The sequence below is a fragment of the Macrotis lagotis genome, chromosome 8 (assembly GCF_037893015.1).
Source record: "Macrotis lagotis isolate mMagLag1 chromosome 8, bilby.v1.9.chrom.fasta, whole genome shotgun sequence".
NCBI classification, from domain to species: Eukaryota; Metazoa; Chordata; class Mammalia; order Peramelemorphia; family Peramelidae; genus Macrotis; species Macrotis lagotis.
The window spans coordinates 152,826,630-152,843,800 of NC_133665.1; the positions used below are offsets into that span (position 1 = coordinate 152,826,630).

Genomic DNA, 17,171 nt, shown 5'->3' on the forward strand with positions numbered 1-17,171 from the left:
TGGACCAGATTGTCTGTGGAATTTTTTTGGCAAAGACACTGGAGGTATTTGCCATTTCCTTCTCCATTGGGTTAAGGAAAACAGAGGTTAAGTGAATTGCACAGGCTCAAACAGTCATTAAATGTCTGAAGTCAAATTTGAACTCAGGTCTACCTGATTCCAGCTCCAGTGCTTTATCCAATAGGGCATCAAGGTACCTCATAGAAATCTATTTCTTCTCTCAATATCATATAAATAGAGGAGAGCAACCAAATAATCATTCAAAAATCATTTAAACTACATGCCAGATATTTTGCTAAGTTCTGAATAGCAATAGAATTCAGTACTTTTGAATTAAGCACATTTTTTATATATCTCATTATGATATAAAATAAATAATAATCAGAGTGTCAATGCCCATGAAATACAGGCATGCTTCATCTAAAGTAAGAATGAATAGAATTGCTAAAGTTAAAAAGTAGTAATATGTGTTATGATACTGACCTTTTTAATATAGAGACAAAGGTATGTTTCATACTATTAGGAAGAATTTTTTTTCCACTCTGGTTCTTAAGTCTTTTATAAAATCTTAGATTAAAAAAAGAGGAGGAAGGGAAGAGAACATAGGCATTATAAGTATGACTCAGAGTTGTTGGCATGAATCATCTAGAAAATTCCAGAGTTCATGGGATGAAATTGGGGACTCAGTAACATGAAGTAGAGAACAGATAAGAAATGTACCAAAATGTTATTTGTTGTACATAAGACTAATGTGGGTATTTCATAAAGGTGGGTACTTAATGAGTCTTGTGAATTGAATCATACTTAGTTGGTGACCAGTCCTGGCTACCCTTTCTAACATAAAATCTTTCAGCATCATTTATCTATTAATAAATTTTAATGCTTTTCATGGCAAACCATTTGTGCCCTACCTTTTTTAAAGGAAAGTCAATAGCAAAATCATATTTGTTTTATGGCAGTATTTTGTCATTCAAACTTAAATAAATATGTTACATAAAGCTATGATACTGCATAGGCTAAGAACTGTAGGCAAACACAACTAGGCTTAAGTAGCTGAGGTTCCCAGGTAAAAGTTTTGAAATTTTAAGGGTCTTGGCAACTCTAACACTAGAAATAGAACCATCACTTAGGAAGAGGCCTTCAAGGTTATCTGGCCAAACCTCCTCATTTTACAGGTGAGGTAACTGATGTTCAGAACAATTGAGTGATTTGCCCAAGATCACAAGGAAAGTGAGAATCAGTCAATAATTGAACTCGGGACCTCTGACTCCAAAGTCAGGTCCCTCTTCTCTATAAGCCATCTAAATCATTTAGCAGTATAGAATTGAGTGTACCTGGTTATCAAGAATAACCAATTCCAGTAAGAAATTTTCTGGTACTTGACATTTCCCCCCATCCCTCCCCCACCCAAAGCAGGTCCCAAAATGACTCTTTCCCTGCTCAGCATTCACTATCCTGTTTCTGTCTCTATAACATTGTTCTAAGGTTTCTGCCCAGTGAGATTAATGGTTTCAGTTTTCAGTCTCCCTGCAACTGAATGTTATCCCTAGGCCCTACTGGCCAGGTTTGTGTTCCTCTAGTGGTCTGAATCTGAATCACAGAATTTTTAGTCTCCCCCTATCCCAAACTCAATTTGTCTTAAGATTTGAGGTCATATTTCTTATTGCTTACCTCAAGAATGCTTGAAAATTGTATCTAAAATTGTAAATTGTAAATTAAGGCACAAGTTGAGTTTAAAAAAGATTATGTGAATTCTGACATCCCTCTTTTCTATTTTCCTTTTTTTAATTTAATTTTTTTTAACTCCTTCCCCCTCCAATCAAGGGAAACCTCCTCATGAGCCATGATTTTTGGCAATTCATTTCTACTCTAGGATAGCCTTACTTGTAAAATGATGAGATTGTATTAAAGTCCATTCCAGTTCTGATATTTTAAGACCTCTAAGATCTTGGGGGTTCTGTTTAGTGGCAAAATTAGGCATCAGCTGTATTCTGATGCTCCTGGAAGCTCTCTTTGCCTAATGCAATGGAAAACTGTGGAGAAAGGCCAGGAAGAGTCTCTTAAATTATGCAGTGTAACCAACAGAAATATTGAGAGACAAGCTGACTCTCTGTAATTACATGCAAATTTTAATTGACATGAATAGGTATACAATATCACACATAAACACACAACCAGACACCACAAACTCACGCTTGACTCAAGTGTAGACTATCTCAATCGGTGAACATTTGCCTTCCTTTGTTCTCTGCTACATTGGCATTTCTTAAATGATCTTTGGTTAGTGAGGCATCTGCATGGTCCACAAATAAATTAAATATTAGGAACCAATTAAATATTGACTGAGACCTGGTCAATTTTAGCAGCAGTATATAGTTTAAACAAATTAAAATGGACAATAGGAATTAGTTCTTAGTAGAAGGACCTGGCCTCACAGTTTGCTCTAGTTTTTATTATTTCTTTCTTACTTTTCTCTCTCTCCCTCCTTCCTCTCTTCCTTCCTTCCTTTCTCCATCTCTCTCACCCTTCTCTTTCTTTCTTCCTCTTTCCTTCCCTTCTCTTTCTTTTTCCCTCTCTTCTTCCCTTCTCTTTCTCTTTTTCTTTCATTCTCCCTCTCTCCCTTCCTTCTCTTTCTTTCTCCTTCATTCCTTTTTTCTTCCTTCCTTCCTCTCTCTTTCTCTCTTTCTCTCCCTTCCTCCCCTCTCCCTCCCTTTTCTTTATTTCTCCCTTCTTTCCTTCCTTCCTTCCTTCCTCTTTCTCCCTCTCTCCCTCTCTCCCTCCCTTCTCTTACTTTCTTTCCCTTCTTTCCTTGAGTGAAATCTTAATACATTTTGTGATTTGGTTTACATTTTCCAAGTCCCTGTGTTTGCAATATGAGATCTATGTATTATTTTCCGGAGAGGCCTTTCAGTTCCCGAGGAAGGAGAAAAAGCAAACTATTGCTTTTCATAGTTACCCATTCAAGATTCAGATCCTCACAGCAACATCTGTTCTTAAAGATGACAAGGATCAAATTCTTTCCTTCCTTCCTTTCTGTTGTTTATGCTTTTTTTTTTCAAATTTCACATTTACAAATGTTGGATTCATAGTAGCATGATGGAAAGGATGCTGAATTTGTAGTGGGAAAACTATGTTTTGAATCTTGGCTCTGCAACATACCTCTATGCCCTTGTATTAAGTCACTTACCTCGTTGGATCTACTTTAGTTTCTTCATAAATAAAATGAGGGGCTTTGTTTAGAAAGCTTTGGAGATTCCTTCCAATTCTAGATCTGTGATACTAATGCATTTAAATGCTCTGGGACTCAATTTTGCCATCTTTAAAATGGCAGAGGTTGACCTAGAGGGCCTTTGAAGATGAATGCATTTCCAAATCCATAAACTCATTACTTTACACTTTGTACATTTTTACATTTACATACTAACTCTATGACAATTGTCTTTGTTATTTTATGAATAAAAATGACTAACAGCAGGACACATTTGCCTCAAGTGGCGATCCCTGGGGACTTGCTATGTTCTTTTTGTTTCATTGCTGTCAGTGACTGGTTTTGATTTTTTTCTCCCTTTCCACTTTTGTTCCCTGTTGAGTATAGATGAGGTTAAGAGGATTATTCAACAGCTGGATGCGACCACCTGCTCTCCTGATCCGTGGCTTTCAAAGCCCTTAACACACTGGGAAGACACCTTGGGCACCCTTATTACCCACAAAGCTAATCTTGTACTTCCTAGAGACCCTGCTTCTACCTCCTTTGAAGATGGCTGTAATTACAGCTCTTCTTTAAAAGCCCTATTCTGCTAGCAAGGATTCAGGTCTCTTTCATCTGATTTCCAATCTTTTATTTCAAAGGTGGATGAAAGGCCAAAATCATCACAATAACTTCCCTAGGACACAGTCAAGTCCTTGACCTTTGAGACAAGTGTCTGACAAACTTCAAAACAGCTCATAATGGGGAGGGCATTCTTCTGGGAAGTCTCATGGCCTTTCTCTACCTGCTAACATGGATATATTTACATCCTCCTGCGGCCAGGCATATAATCTTGCCTTAAATTTACTCAGTTGCCTGAGATCCAATCTGTTTCCACTCTTCTGATAAAAAGGATTTATTTTTCTCATTGTTTTTCTTTTTAGAATTGATTTTATCTCTGTCTGCTCTTCTCCTTCCTCCTCTTTCTTTTCATCAATGATTCACTCAAATCTGGTTTTTAGGGAGAAGTTCAGAGTTGACTGAAATTTTAATCCATTTTGCAATTTGGGGGTAACATTCACCAGGTCCTCAGGTCCACTGTCCTCTGCAGTGTGAGACTTATGCTATTGTTTCCCAGAGAGATCTTTCAGTTCCTGAAGAAGTGGAAAAAGCAAACCATCACTTTTCTTGGTGACCCATAAAAGGATCAGATACTAACAGCAATATCTGGTCTTAAGACATGGATCAAAATTGAATGAGTGTTGACTTGATCTCTAGAATGTCTGATGTGAACAAATGAGCATCTGATTTGGCATCAAAGTCTTGAAGTCCAATTTGGTCACTGGCCACCAGATTCATTTTTCCTTTTTTAAGTCCAAGATTCCTTAACTATATAAAATAAGGGAATTGGACTAGACAATTTGACTAACTGGGGTCAAATATGCCCATATGTACATGCATAGAATAAATAATGATTTTTAAAATATTACAATAATCATAATCATCATAATAATTTTGTTTAAAATATGTTTTGAAATATTATCTCACAGGCCACACAAAATAGAAATTTGGTCATATTTGACTTACAAACTATATTCCTTTCTGGATGACATTACCTAAAGGCTCTTTTCTAAGTCTAAACCTATGATTTTGTTCTCTTTTGAACTTTGTTTCTGATGTTGGACTTCATTGATCCTGTTTTATACTGACAATTTTTAAACAGCAATAAACAAAAAATTGAAATTTATTCAATTCTACTTACAAAGACATTTGTTAACATCTACTATATTTAAAGGTAAAAATATAGACTACTGTACCATTTGGTGTGTACTGGTTTCTACATTTTAAACTGGCCAGATTATGAAGTTAGATTTTTGTTTGATTTCCTGGAAAAGTGACATGACTTTTTTGTCTAGTTTGGTCAAATTGTTATAAGCCCTAATTTATCTAATTATATTGAGGGAATAATTATAGTAATGGTTATTTGTAAGATCATCAATGATTATTATTCATGATGAGTATTTAAACCAATACCTTATCTTGTGGCACAGTGGATAAGATAACAGTTCTTAAGTCAAAATGACTCCTCTTCCTGAGTTCGAATCTGACCTCAGACTATTACTCATGTTACCCTGGGCAAGTCACTTAAGTGGCTTTAGTTTAGTCATCTCTAAAATGAGTTGGAAAATCATTCAGGACAAAGCATTATACCTTCTTTGTCAAGAAAACACAAATGATGGTTCATGAAAAACTGGAATATGATTGAAATATTTGAAAGAACATCAAAAATAATAGAGCAAATTTGTGTAATGTTGTGGGGTTCTTTTTTTTTAAACCTTTAATAATGGCTAAACCAGGTGAACTGGAAGGTGCCTTTCAAAATAATTGTAATAATAACAATAGCCAGCATTTATATTATCTCATCTGTTTCTCAAAACAACTTATGAGGTGAGTGTTAATATTATAATTATTTTACAGATGAGGAAACTGAATCTAGGGTACAGTGTTTTATCTTTTCATTTCTGCAAATAGTAGGTAGCAACAAGTCTTTTTTTTAATGTAATTAAACCGATTTCAATCTTTTTGATACTTCTGTTAAGTGACTTGCCTAAGGTCATACAGCTAGTAAAAATAAGACAGAATTTCAGTTCAGGTCTTCCTGAGTCCAAGTCACATGCTTTATCCATTGTGTCACCTAACTGCCCATGAAGGAAAGACTGGATTCAAGTCTTGCCTATGACACAAACCTTGGGGAGGCCACAGGAAAGTAAGTCTCTATGTTGCGAAGAAATTGCTGCCCTACATTTGTTGAGGAAGTCTCTTTCACCATGGAGTTCCCAGTGAAATTATAGGTCTAAGTCCTATCCATATAATTAGAAATTATAGACTGACACAGTTGGGCTCAAAACTAGAAAGAATTTCCAAAGAATATTGTAATTTTCTTGACACGTTCCCTCATGAAGCAGTGTTCTGCTTGTCCTTGGGAGTTTGCAAACAGAGACTGGATGACTGCCAGATTTGTTGTCAATATGAACTCAGCAGGAGATGAACCTGGATGGCTTCTAAGTATCTTAACAACTCTAGGATTGTAGGATTCTGTAGAATCCTCTTCTTCATTTTCCTATAAGTAGATCTTGCCATAGAATATCAAGAGAGATAGGAGACGGAGTATTTTGAGACAGTTGAAAGCACTATAAAAATATGTATGGTTAACTTGAAATCTTTGAGCTGGAAGTGGAGAGCTAGTCTACCCCACTCATTTTATTCATGAGGCCACTGGAGCCCAGAGAGTTAAAGGGAAGTGTTCAAAGTCACACAACCATTCAGTGAAGGAGCCAGGACTAGCAATCAAGACCCCTGGTCTAATACCCTTTCCTGCACCACAGTGCCTTTCATGATTCCCAAACAATGTAATTCAATCATTTAAAAAATTATAAGAGTGTAACTATACAGAAAATTAACCTACAGAATAAATACCAAAAATGTCAGCATTTGTTAAGCTACTACTGTGTTCCTGAAACTTAACAAATAGATAAAAATGGAAAAGAAAAAAATTTCTATTTCCTCAACTGCAGTTATAACTCTCCAAAATGATCTCAATGCTACAGTGTATTTAGCCTGTGCCCATTCAATTTTAATCTCCAAAGAATGGTTTTAATGGCCAAAGAAGGAACAAAAATAGGTGAGGGCGGGGTTCATGTGCACAGAATAATAAGAGATCACACCTATATATTTTAATAAGTTTTACAAAGCACTTTTTATATGTTAAGCCATTTGAGTCTTGCAATACCTTTTACGTAGGTGTTATTATTATCCTTAGTTTTCAGAGGTGGAAATTGTGACAAAGAGAGAGTAAAGGAATTACAGAGGGTCACCTAGCCAGTAAGTTTCTGATACAAGAGTTGAACTTAGTCCTTCCTGACCAGAGGGCCTGAATTCTATTCTCTGTGCCTTCTGCTGGAAAGATTTGTGATTTCATTAGTTTGCGTGAAATCACAGGATGGAAAGTCACACTGCCAACTCAAAGGCACAGCTCAACCTTCAGGCCATAATTATGTATGATTTAAGAACTCAATTCTGAGGAATTATTAAAAAGCACAGAGATGTTACTTTATGGTCCAGGGCCACACAGATATTGTACAAAGAAAGTTTGAAACTAGTATCCAAGCTGAGCATTTTATCCACATGGTCAAGCTGACTCCGATTTTTGTTGGCGTTTCAAAGGACCTCAGATCTAAGTAGAGGTATCCATCTGATACCTCATCTTTTTCTACCAATTCTATGTCACCCTAATGCATGACCTCCTGGAATTTTGTCATGGGGGGGGTCTACTCAATAAGCTTAAGCCTTCCTCCTATTGCAAATATGGTCGCTCAAATGATTTAATTTTACCAGTTAGTTAATGGTGATGTATTATTTACAGTTTAGAAAAACATGTACAGATTGCCTAATTTTAACCCAGATTTAGTTACAATAGCTTAAAGTTTTATTATAGACCTCATCTGTGGACACAAAGGGATCAAATAACCAACAGAATGCAATCTCTCAATCAAGTTACTGATAATGTTATAGTATAGGTACCACTACATTGGCTTAGAAACAACAAATTTGCTGACCAAAGAAACACTGAAATCATGGTTTGTTTTGTTTTTTCATTAAGTCTACCCTCCTGGATCAAAACTTCCAAAAGGAATTAATTAAACCCATTAGAGGGCACGAGCAGAAAACCCAGATATTCTTTCTTTTTGGATTGTGTGTGAGAGAGAGAAGCAGACCTTGGGACACTTGAGTTACTAAAAATGTAAAGGGTAGATATAATCTGTACATGTAGTGCTAGTAACAAATCTGGTTCTTCGGGAAACCAGGACTTGGAAGATGTTGAAAGGAAAGTGGTAATGAGTTGAATGAGGTGGTTTTACATTGAGCCATATTGAGATTTTAACCTATTTTTCCTTTATTGAGAGGCACATCAATCAATAAATCAATTAAGAACCAAGAAATAGTCTGGGTCCTAAAGAGTATAGAGAGCTCTTTAGGATTCTAATTGGAAAGATACCTACAGACTATACAAGCTATGGGTTATACAAAATATTCTTTACAAAGTAGAAAAGGACAAAAATGGGATAACTTTTTTCCTTGAAGGAATCAGATGAAGTATAGTATGTGCCCAAGAAACCAAGAAAAGCTAAATGGTGCATAGAGATAGAGAACCTAGGACCCTGGCTTTAAAATCTCTCTGCTCTATGAGATAGAACTATTCTGCTCACTTCCAGAAAAACACTATTATTTGTACTGGATTCTGTAGTTATTTTTTAGTTTATGTTAGAAGTAGTACCATTATGTAGAGATTTCTTGCCCTTTAGTTATCAATCTTGGAATTTCTCAGCTCTTCTAGTAGGAGAAGAGAGCTGAAGGTAAGCAGAAATTCTAAGTTTATGTTGAAGAAGTTAAAGGAGAAAGGGAAAATTGGGAATTATACTTTATGCCACTTAATGACATATCTAACTAAGGTGCAGAGGAGTCAAACATTAATTAAATGTCTATTATAAGCCAGGAACTCTGCTAAGAGATTTACAAATATCATGTTTGATCCTTCCAACAACTCTGAGAGGAAAGTGCTAAAATTGTCCCCATTCTACAGTTGAGGAATCTGAAACATACAGAGGTTGAATGACTTTTCCAGGTTCATAAAGCTATTAAGTGTCTGAGGCCCAGATTTGAATTCATCTTCCTGACTCTGGCTAGCACTTTATCCACTGTGCAAACATATAATGGATAATTAAAATTATTAAAAGTAAAAGCAGGGTGGCTAGGTGGTGTAGTGGATAAAGCACCGGCCCTGGAGTCAGGAGTACCTGGGTTCAAGTTCGGTCTCAGACACTTAGTGATTGCCTAGCTGTGTGGCCTTGGGCAAGCCATTTAACCCTGTTTGCCTTGCAAAAAACCTTAAAAAAAAAGGAAAAGAAAAATGAACAGAAGTTCAATGCAAACCAAAAAATACATAGTACAATTCAAAACCATATTGTAAAATAACATTAAATAACATAACATTGGGAAGAATTAAAATATAAATTATGATTCTCCCTTTCCTCCTTCCTTCCTCAAATTAAATTCATGACTTATGCTCACTTCTAGTTCTCTTCTACTAGAATGGATTGCCAATCCTGTGCTTGCCTGTGGGGGCCTGGAAAAGTCATTTCTTCTCAGTTTTCTAGACTCCAGAGTCTAGGCTAAGATTATAAATTACAAAGAAGAGGTCAACAAAAATTGATGAATGTGGTTCCCTCACCATCCAGCTTCTTCTACAATTGAAATCCCATATCAAATTCTTATCTCTTTTTTTCAGTCTCCCTCCAATTGCCTCCTCATGTGTCTCTTTTAATTTTAATCCTGCTTAAAAACATAATTAGCAAATTCTTCTTTGTCTTTAGCATCTGATTAGACTTAGGAGGTCTAAGAAGTTGGTTTCCTTGGACAGTTATGGATAAATGGATATTGTCTAAGGAACAATAATCCCTTTTAAACATTCATTAAAAAGATCTACTCTTTGCAGAAATAGCGGCACATAAAGTATCTGAAGTCAGTGAACATTAAATAAGGATTTTTTTCTGATTTATTACAGAGATGTTATAATCAATAACTTAATTGAGGCTTAAAATCATGCCATCCCATTTACCCATATCATAAATCTCACTGATGATAATAAAATACCTTTCTTGCTTAGACTACTTTCAATGGCCAGCTCATAGTTCCCAGTATGTTTAGAAATGACCCAGCTTTTCAATGTGTGTGTGCTCATAAAGGGCAAGTTTTTCAAGTGGGTAGCATATTTTCTTTGAATGGCTAGGCAGATTCAAGAGAGCTCTTTCACCTCATCTATCTTGCTCGTAGGGGCAGAGAATCTCATCTCACTTTTTAAGCTGTCTATATCTTTTATCAAAAGAAAAAAAATGGCTCTTTGCTGACATACGGAAAGCATGAATAAGGGCACTGTCTTTTAAGGGCACTTCCTTGAGTCACTTTGCAGAATTACCCAAGTCACTGCACACTTTATCCTTGCCCCTTCCCTCCCCCTTGTCAAAAAATAAAAAAATAACAAACTCAACTAAACCAACCTTTGTGCCTGGGTCTTGCTGGCCCCAATCATCCAGACATCAACACTGGACTAGTTGTTCAGATCCCCTGGGCTTTAAAATCAGGTGGGGAGTTGAATCATTTCTCAACTCCAAATCCCCTTTCTAAACACCAATTTATTTTTAAAATTACCAAATTCATATTATCTCTTTCACCACTGAAGCCAAATTGGACGGATTGAGATCTGGGGACAAGGCATTGCTATTTTATGGTTTCAAATACTATTTCATATTATTCTCCCACCTCCCACTCAGTGGCAACACCTAACATTCCTTGAAAACTCATTTTTTGGCTTTCTGTTTCTGAGGCAAAGTTCCAAAGAGCAGATACTTGCAGTAACTGAGAAATATTCATCTTAGGCAGCAAATGGACCTTTCCCCTATGGTGGAAGCTTACCTTTCACAAGGATCTATATTTTGGATGCATATTGTGGAATGAATTTGTTTCTGATAATCCTGGAAAGGGGGAGGGAGGGAGGGAGGGAGGGAGGGAGAGAGAGAGAGAGAGAGAGAGAGAGAGAGAGAGAGAGAGAGAGAGAGAGAGAAGATAATTAGAAGCATTTTTACATAAAGATTAAGACACAATAAGAATAGCTGCTTTTATGAATTCAGCATGATGTCGTACATTAAGAACTAATAGAAATGGAATGAAGACCTTTATTTTAGTTCCAGTTCCTTCACCAAGTAGTGGTGCAACCTTAACACAGTCATCAAAATCATTGTAAACCTCAGTTTTGTTACCTGGAAAGCAAGTGGGTTAAACCTGGTAATCTTTTAGTTTATTCTAACTTTAACATACTGATATTTGTCGTTATTGTCCTTCAGTTGTTTCAGTCATTCTTGATGCTTCATGACTCCAATTGGGGTTTTCTTGGCAAAGATGCTGGAGTGGCTTGCCATTTCCTTCTCCAGTTCATTTTTGTTTGTTGTTTTTTTCAAGGCAATGGCATTAAGTAACTTGCTTAAGGTGGCACAGCTAGGTGACTATTAAGTGCCTGAGGCCGGAGTTTGAATTCAGGTCCTTCAGACTCCAGGTCCAGTGCTCTATCCACTGCTCCACCTAGCTAGTCAGCTTCTCCAGCTCATCTTATATATGAGGAACTGAAGCAAACAGATAAGTGACTTGACAAAGCTAGTGAGTGTCTGAGGTCAGATTTGAACTCCTGAAGATGAATCTCCCTGACTCCAGATCTAGCACTCTATCCTCTGCACTACCTAGCTGTCCTGTGATATAGTATGATTATGGATCAAGGCCAGGGTCACACTTTGTGGAACTTTATCATCCTTTCTAGACCTATGAAACTTTAAAATGTGCTTAACAAGGCAGTCGTACCTCACTGAAATATAGCATTATAACTTATTTCCAAGTTCTCAGAATACTTGTATAATTGAACAAGGAAATAGATATTGGAAAGATTTTTTCTTTCCTCCTTTGACTGAACTACATAAGATTTTTCTTGTGTCTATATGAGGTAGAATCTTTCATATACAATGTGCAACATATTCAAAAAATAAGTGCCTCTAGTCATAATACAGTATTCTAGGTCTTTGTTACATACCCACAGTTTCTACAATTGCTTAGGGAAAAAATATGTGTTATTGTAGCTATGTCTAAATGCAAAATCATTTTCTTTTTCTTTTTTTGTAAATAACTGATTGCTTCTTAGGTAAGATAACTGAGTCATCACTACCCCAAATCCCAAACTCACAAGGTCAATATTAATATTATCCACAGAGCCATAGCTCAAGCAATTTTTTTTAAATAATTATCATTATGAGAAGCTTATCCACGTAAGACACAGACACATATACACCTGTACACTTATATTTTATATTTCTAAGTAAATGAACAAAAATGAATGATGGTTCTGACATATGCCCCACTCCCACTCCCAATAAAAATGGGTGAGAGATTCTGAAGAAAAGATCAGATAGTATACTCTGTTTAGCAAAAAGTAAATCACCAGTTCAGGAAAAGAGATATGGAGTGATTTTTAGCCTTTTGATTCTGGATTTCCATGAGCTATGCCCGCCTGCAAGTTTCCTGGAAAGGCAAGTACAAGCACAGAGTCCTTCCGGACTACCCAAACACAAAGACAGCCTTTTGATTTCCATCCAGATCTTCTATTTATAGCTCTATTTGCAACTCTAGCCTATAACAACAAAGGTAAACAGAATAACAACGCTAAGAGACACAACTGGTTACCATGGTCTGCAGCACTATTTTCAAGACTATCATCAAATTGCTATACATAGATGCATAAAAGGAATTAAGGATGGGTATTATTCTAAAGCACCAGAAGTATGGAGACCAATGAATTAACATTCATATAGTTATTATATAAAATCCTTTTGGGTTTCCCTATGACATGCTATTTGCTGTTCTCCAAAATTGAGAAAAGTAAGGCCCAAGAATAATACCGTCCCTATTCTACAGGTAAAGAAATTAAAATGAAAAAATAGGCTTTTTCACATTTTGTCACTTAAAAAATAAGTTCAGACCTAAATCTGGTCCTCTTTCTACTACACCATCCTCCTTTTTGTAAAAAAAAAAAAAAAAAAAAAAAAAAAAGTAAAATATTTGCTATAGCTTTATCCATTCAATTACTGGATTTTTATTACTTAAAATCATAGCATTTCAGATCTAGAATGGGACCTGAGGTGATTTAATTATTATTCATAGGATCACAGGTATAGAATTGGAAAGAATGTTAGAAGTGATCTAATTCAACCCCCTCATTTTACAGATCAGGCCTAAGAAGTCAGATGACCTTCCTAACCTTATACAGATTGTAGGGGACAAGATGAGCTTTGATACATCAGTTCTGACATAAAATCCAATACTCTGTGCCATGCTGGCAACCCTTTCTGTTTTTAGACGATGAAACAAGACAAAAGAATACCAATAATTGATAATTCTACAATGTTTTTCAATTTTTCCAAGCACTTCACAGACAGTATATTCTTTGGTGTTCCTCACAACCTTATGAGGACCATACAACCAGCATTATTATCCTCATTTAACTGAGAAAATGGAGTCTCCATTGTATTAAGTGGTATGTTCAGAATTACATATCTAGTACATACATGAGCCTATATTCTCATCCAAGTCATTCTTTCTGTAAGTCCAGAAATGCTCACATCAGTCCTCCTCCTCCTCATCATTATCATCAATCATCACAATCATAATTAGCATTTATTTAACACTTTAAGGTTTGCAAAGTTCTTTACAAACATCATTTTAATTTAGTTCTCCTAACAACTATGGGAGCAGGTATTATTATTATTCCTATTTTAGGGAATCTGATTCAAACAGAGATTAACTGACTTGTCTGTGATCACACATCTATTAAGTATCTGAGGTTGGATTTGAACTCCATTCAATGGACCTGGTATCAGGAAGACCTCAGATCAAATGTGACCACAGTTATCAGCTGTGTGAACTGGGAAAGTCACTTAACTGTCACCTGTCTCAGTTTCTTCCATTATAAAATGGAGGATTAAATGAGAAAATATTTGTCCAAGTGATTAGCACAGTGTCTCTCCTAATATAAATTCTTATTTCCTTCCCTTCCTTCCTCTCACTTTCTTTCCTTCTTTTCTCCCTTCCTCCCTCCCTCAATTCCTTCCTTGTTTCCTTCCTGGCTGTCTTCCTCCTTTCCCTTCCTTCCTCTTCCTCTTTCTTTCTTTCTTCCTTCCTTTCCTTCTTCCTTTTCTTCTTGGCTGTCTTTCTCCCTTCCTGCCTGCCTTCTCCCTTCCTTCCCTCCCTCTCCGCCTTCCTTCCTTCCTTCCTTCTTTCCTTCCTCTCTTTCTTTATTTCCTTCTTGCCTTCCTGTTTACCTCCCTCCCTCCCTCCCTCCCTTCCTTCCTTCTCTCCTCTACTTTCCCCTCTTCACCCCTTTCCTTTTTTCTCTTCCTTTTACCTCTTTTCACTCAGCTCAACTCTCCTCTCCCCCCCTTCCTTTCCTTTCTCATTAACTAAAGTGGAATTAGCAAACATGAACAAACAGAAGCAAATAAATAACAAAAACAAAAATCTATGATCCCTACTTTAAGGGCAGGAAAAGATTCCTCTTTTGTCTTTTTATTATGATGAAATGCGTACCATGGAAATTATGTCTTTGGTTTAAGATATTATTTTCAGATAGCTCTTGAGGAAATTCACAGCTATCACCTTGGACAAGAGAGAGCAGATGAGGTCAATGTACCTCAATAGACAGGCTGCTGGATTTGAACTGAGGAAATCTTGGGTTCAAATGTCTCTTCAGACAATGATGAAAGGGACTTTAGGCAACTGTCTCCGGGTCCAAGTTATTTCACCAGCAAACTTAGAGATAATAACTTTGGCTTCACCTTTGGTATATCAAATGACAAAACTGTTAGGTGCTCTTATAATCCACCAGGCACTGTATAAATTAATGCTATTATTAATAATGACAACAATAATAGTAAGAACAAATGATAATTTGATAATAATGACAAATGAGATAATAGAAACAATATAAAGAGACTATTAATAAATAAATCACTATAAAATATATGTATGCATGCATGATTATACATAAACAAACATTATATACAAATGTATATATGCATGTATGTATATATCTACCTATTGCTCTTTCCAGCTATCTAAAATTTGTGATGGTGGGGATTGAATTGAATTTGGAAGCAATACTTGGGCATTTAGAGAAAGAAGGTCCAGGGAGAAAAGGCTTAGATGGGGCACAGCAAAGTCCTTTTGGATATTCTAGATTGGGGAAAATACATTATTTTAATGTAAAATTAATGTATAATTATTGTTCTCTTTTGTAATCAAAGAAGACCATGACATCAATGAATGATGTCATGACATGCACATTATGTTGATTATAATAAGGTTTTGCAAAGACATCCATCTCATACATGGAGAATACAGAAACCAAATTTCATAATTTTTCCCAGGTCAACATTTGCCTCTCAATGTATGCTATACATTCCAATGATATTTGCAAATATTAGCTCCTAGAAGCCAAAGTATTACTGTGATATTCAACTCCTCTGTTCGTGCCAGTTTCTACATTATCTAAAGGAAATTAAAGCAAACAAGTGTGACCTATAGTCAGTGACTTCCTATTTCTGGTACTGTTTCTTCATCTTTAAAATGAGATAGTTGGATTAGATATTCTAGAATGTGCTTTATGGTTCCACCATTTAAATATTCATTCTGGGTTTCCATTATTGTATAACCACCACCAACATCATCAACAAACCTATTAAACTTAAGAAAAAAAATATTTCCAGAAATTAGATCTGAGGTCAAAAGCTAAGTACAGGATATTTTTAAAAAGTTGCATTTCTCCACTTTGCAAGTTTGTATGACTGAAGTTTAGCAAAGAATTTCAAAGGACAACAAGGATCATATGAAGACATCTGCTAATTTTAGAACTAAAGATTTTTGTTTGAATAGGAGAAAATGCATGTCTATATATTTCCAAAATTTCATTTAAAATGTCATGGTGTTTAATTTATAATAAAATGTCAAGGGACAGATTGCCAGTATCTTAATGGTGAAAACTTATATGATATAGGAGAAATATATATATATATATATATATATATATATATATATATATATATATATATACTCAGAATCCAAAGCTTGTGTTCAAGTTCCAGGGCTGCCATATATGTTAATATGTGGTTTTGCATGGGCAAGTTGCTTATTCTCAGTGGACCTCAATTACCTCTCTGTAAAAGGGATCAAGTAATAATTGCACAAAGTACCCTACAGAATTATTATAGTCCATATATTTATTAAATAATACTCTTAGAAATGTGAGCAAAAACTCTTAAGAAAGTGTATGGATTTTTATCCACTTCTCTAGAAAATGGCTTGACTACTTTGACACCTTTAGTACAAGAGATGGAATAATATATTGTATCAATAGAAAATGATTTCCTAATTTCCTATCATAATAGCAAAAACTCAAAAGTCAGTGAATTCTAAGATGTATCTTAAATTTCTGGAGTACTCCAATAGGTTTGTCATCTCAGTGCTGTGGGTTCTCCCTGGAAAGATAGAGATCACTGTCAAACCATGTCTAGTTAATCTGTTTGAGTTTCATCTTTGAGTTTCATATCCTGCCATGTATTTGAAATTTTGAATCTATTCAAAATACTAAGAAACTTTATTAATTTATATATATATACAAATGTAAATATATGTCTTTGTGTATATATGTTTGTATATATATATATATGTGGGTATATATATATATTATATAAATATATATATATATATATATTTATTTATTTATTTGTATGTGAGTTCACATAGATGTGGTTTATGGAGTTTTGTTTCTTAGAACAAATAGAAATCTATTTTCTTTCTCCTTTAACTCATCCTGAAATAAAAGAAAAACAAATCTCCTTCAAGACATTTTTGTTGATATTCAATAATTTTCAGTTGTACATAATTCTGAACCTTGAATTCATCACCTTTCTCTCAAAGAGTAGGCAGCATGCCTCTGGAATCATGGTCATTACACAGATTATATAGTTTTTTAAAATAACCTTTAATGCTATTTTTCTTTACACTGTTGTTATTATATACATTATCATCCTTATTTCATTCTTCCTTGATTTAAAACAGTCTTCAAAATAATTCATTTTGTATACACTGACCTTAGCATATAATTACTTTTCAGGTTCTAACTTCACTATGTATCACTTCATACAAAGTTTTTCAGGTCTCTTTGAAATCATCTATTTCCTCATTTCAGATAGCATAATAATATTCTACCATATTCATATGCCACAATTTGTTCTGTCATTTCCAATTGATTGACATGCCCTTAGTTTCCAGTCTT

General features: G+C 35.3%; 1 long non-coding RNA gene across 2 annotated transcripts in view; it reads right to left on the minus strand.

Annotated features, from left to right (window-relative positions):
* Positions 1-3,890: 3,890 nt before the first annotated feature.
* The window catches only part of LOC141495000 (uncharacterized), a 297,108-nt gene continuing 283,827 nt past the window's right edge, over positions 3,891-17,171 (minus strand). For both annotated transcript variants that reach the window (XR_012470620.1, XR_012470621.1), the window contains 2 exons: positions 10,718-10,776; positions 3,891-4,341 (listed from right to left, as the gene is read on the minus strand). This is a non-coding gene — a long non-coding RNA (uncharacterized LOC141495000). The remainder of the gene's footprint in view (positions 4,342-10,717; positions 10,777-17,171) is intronic.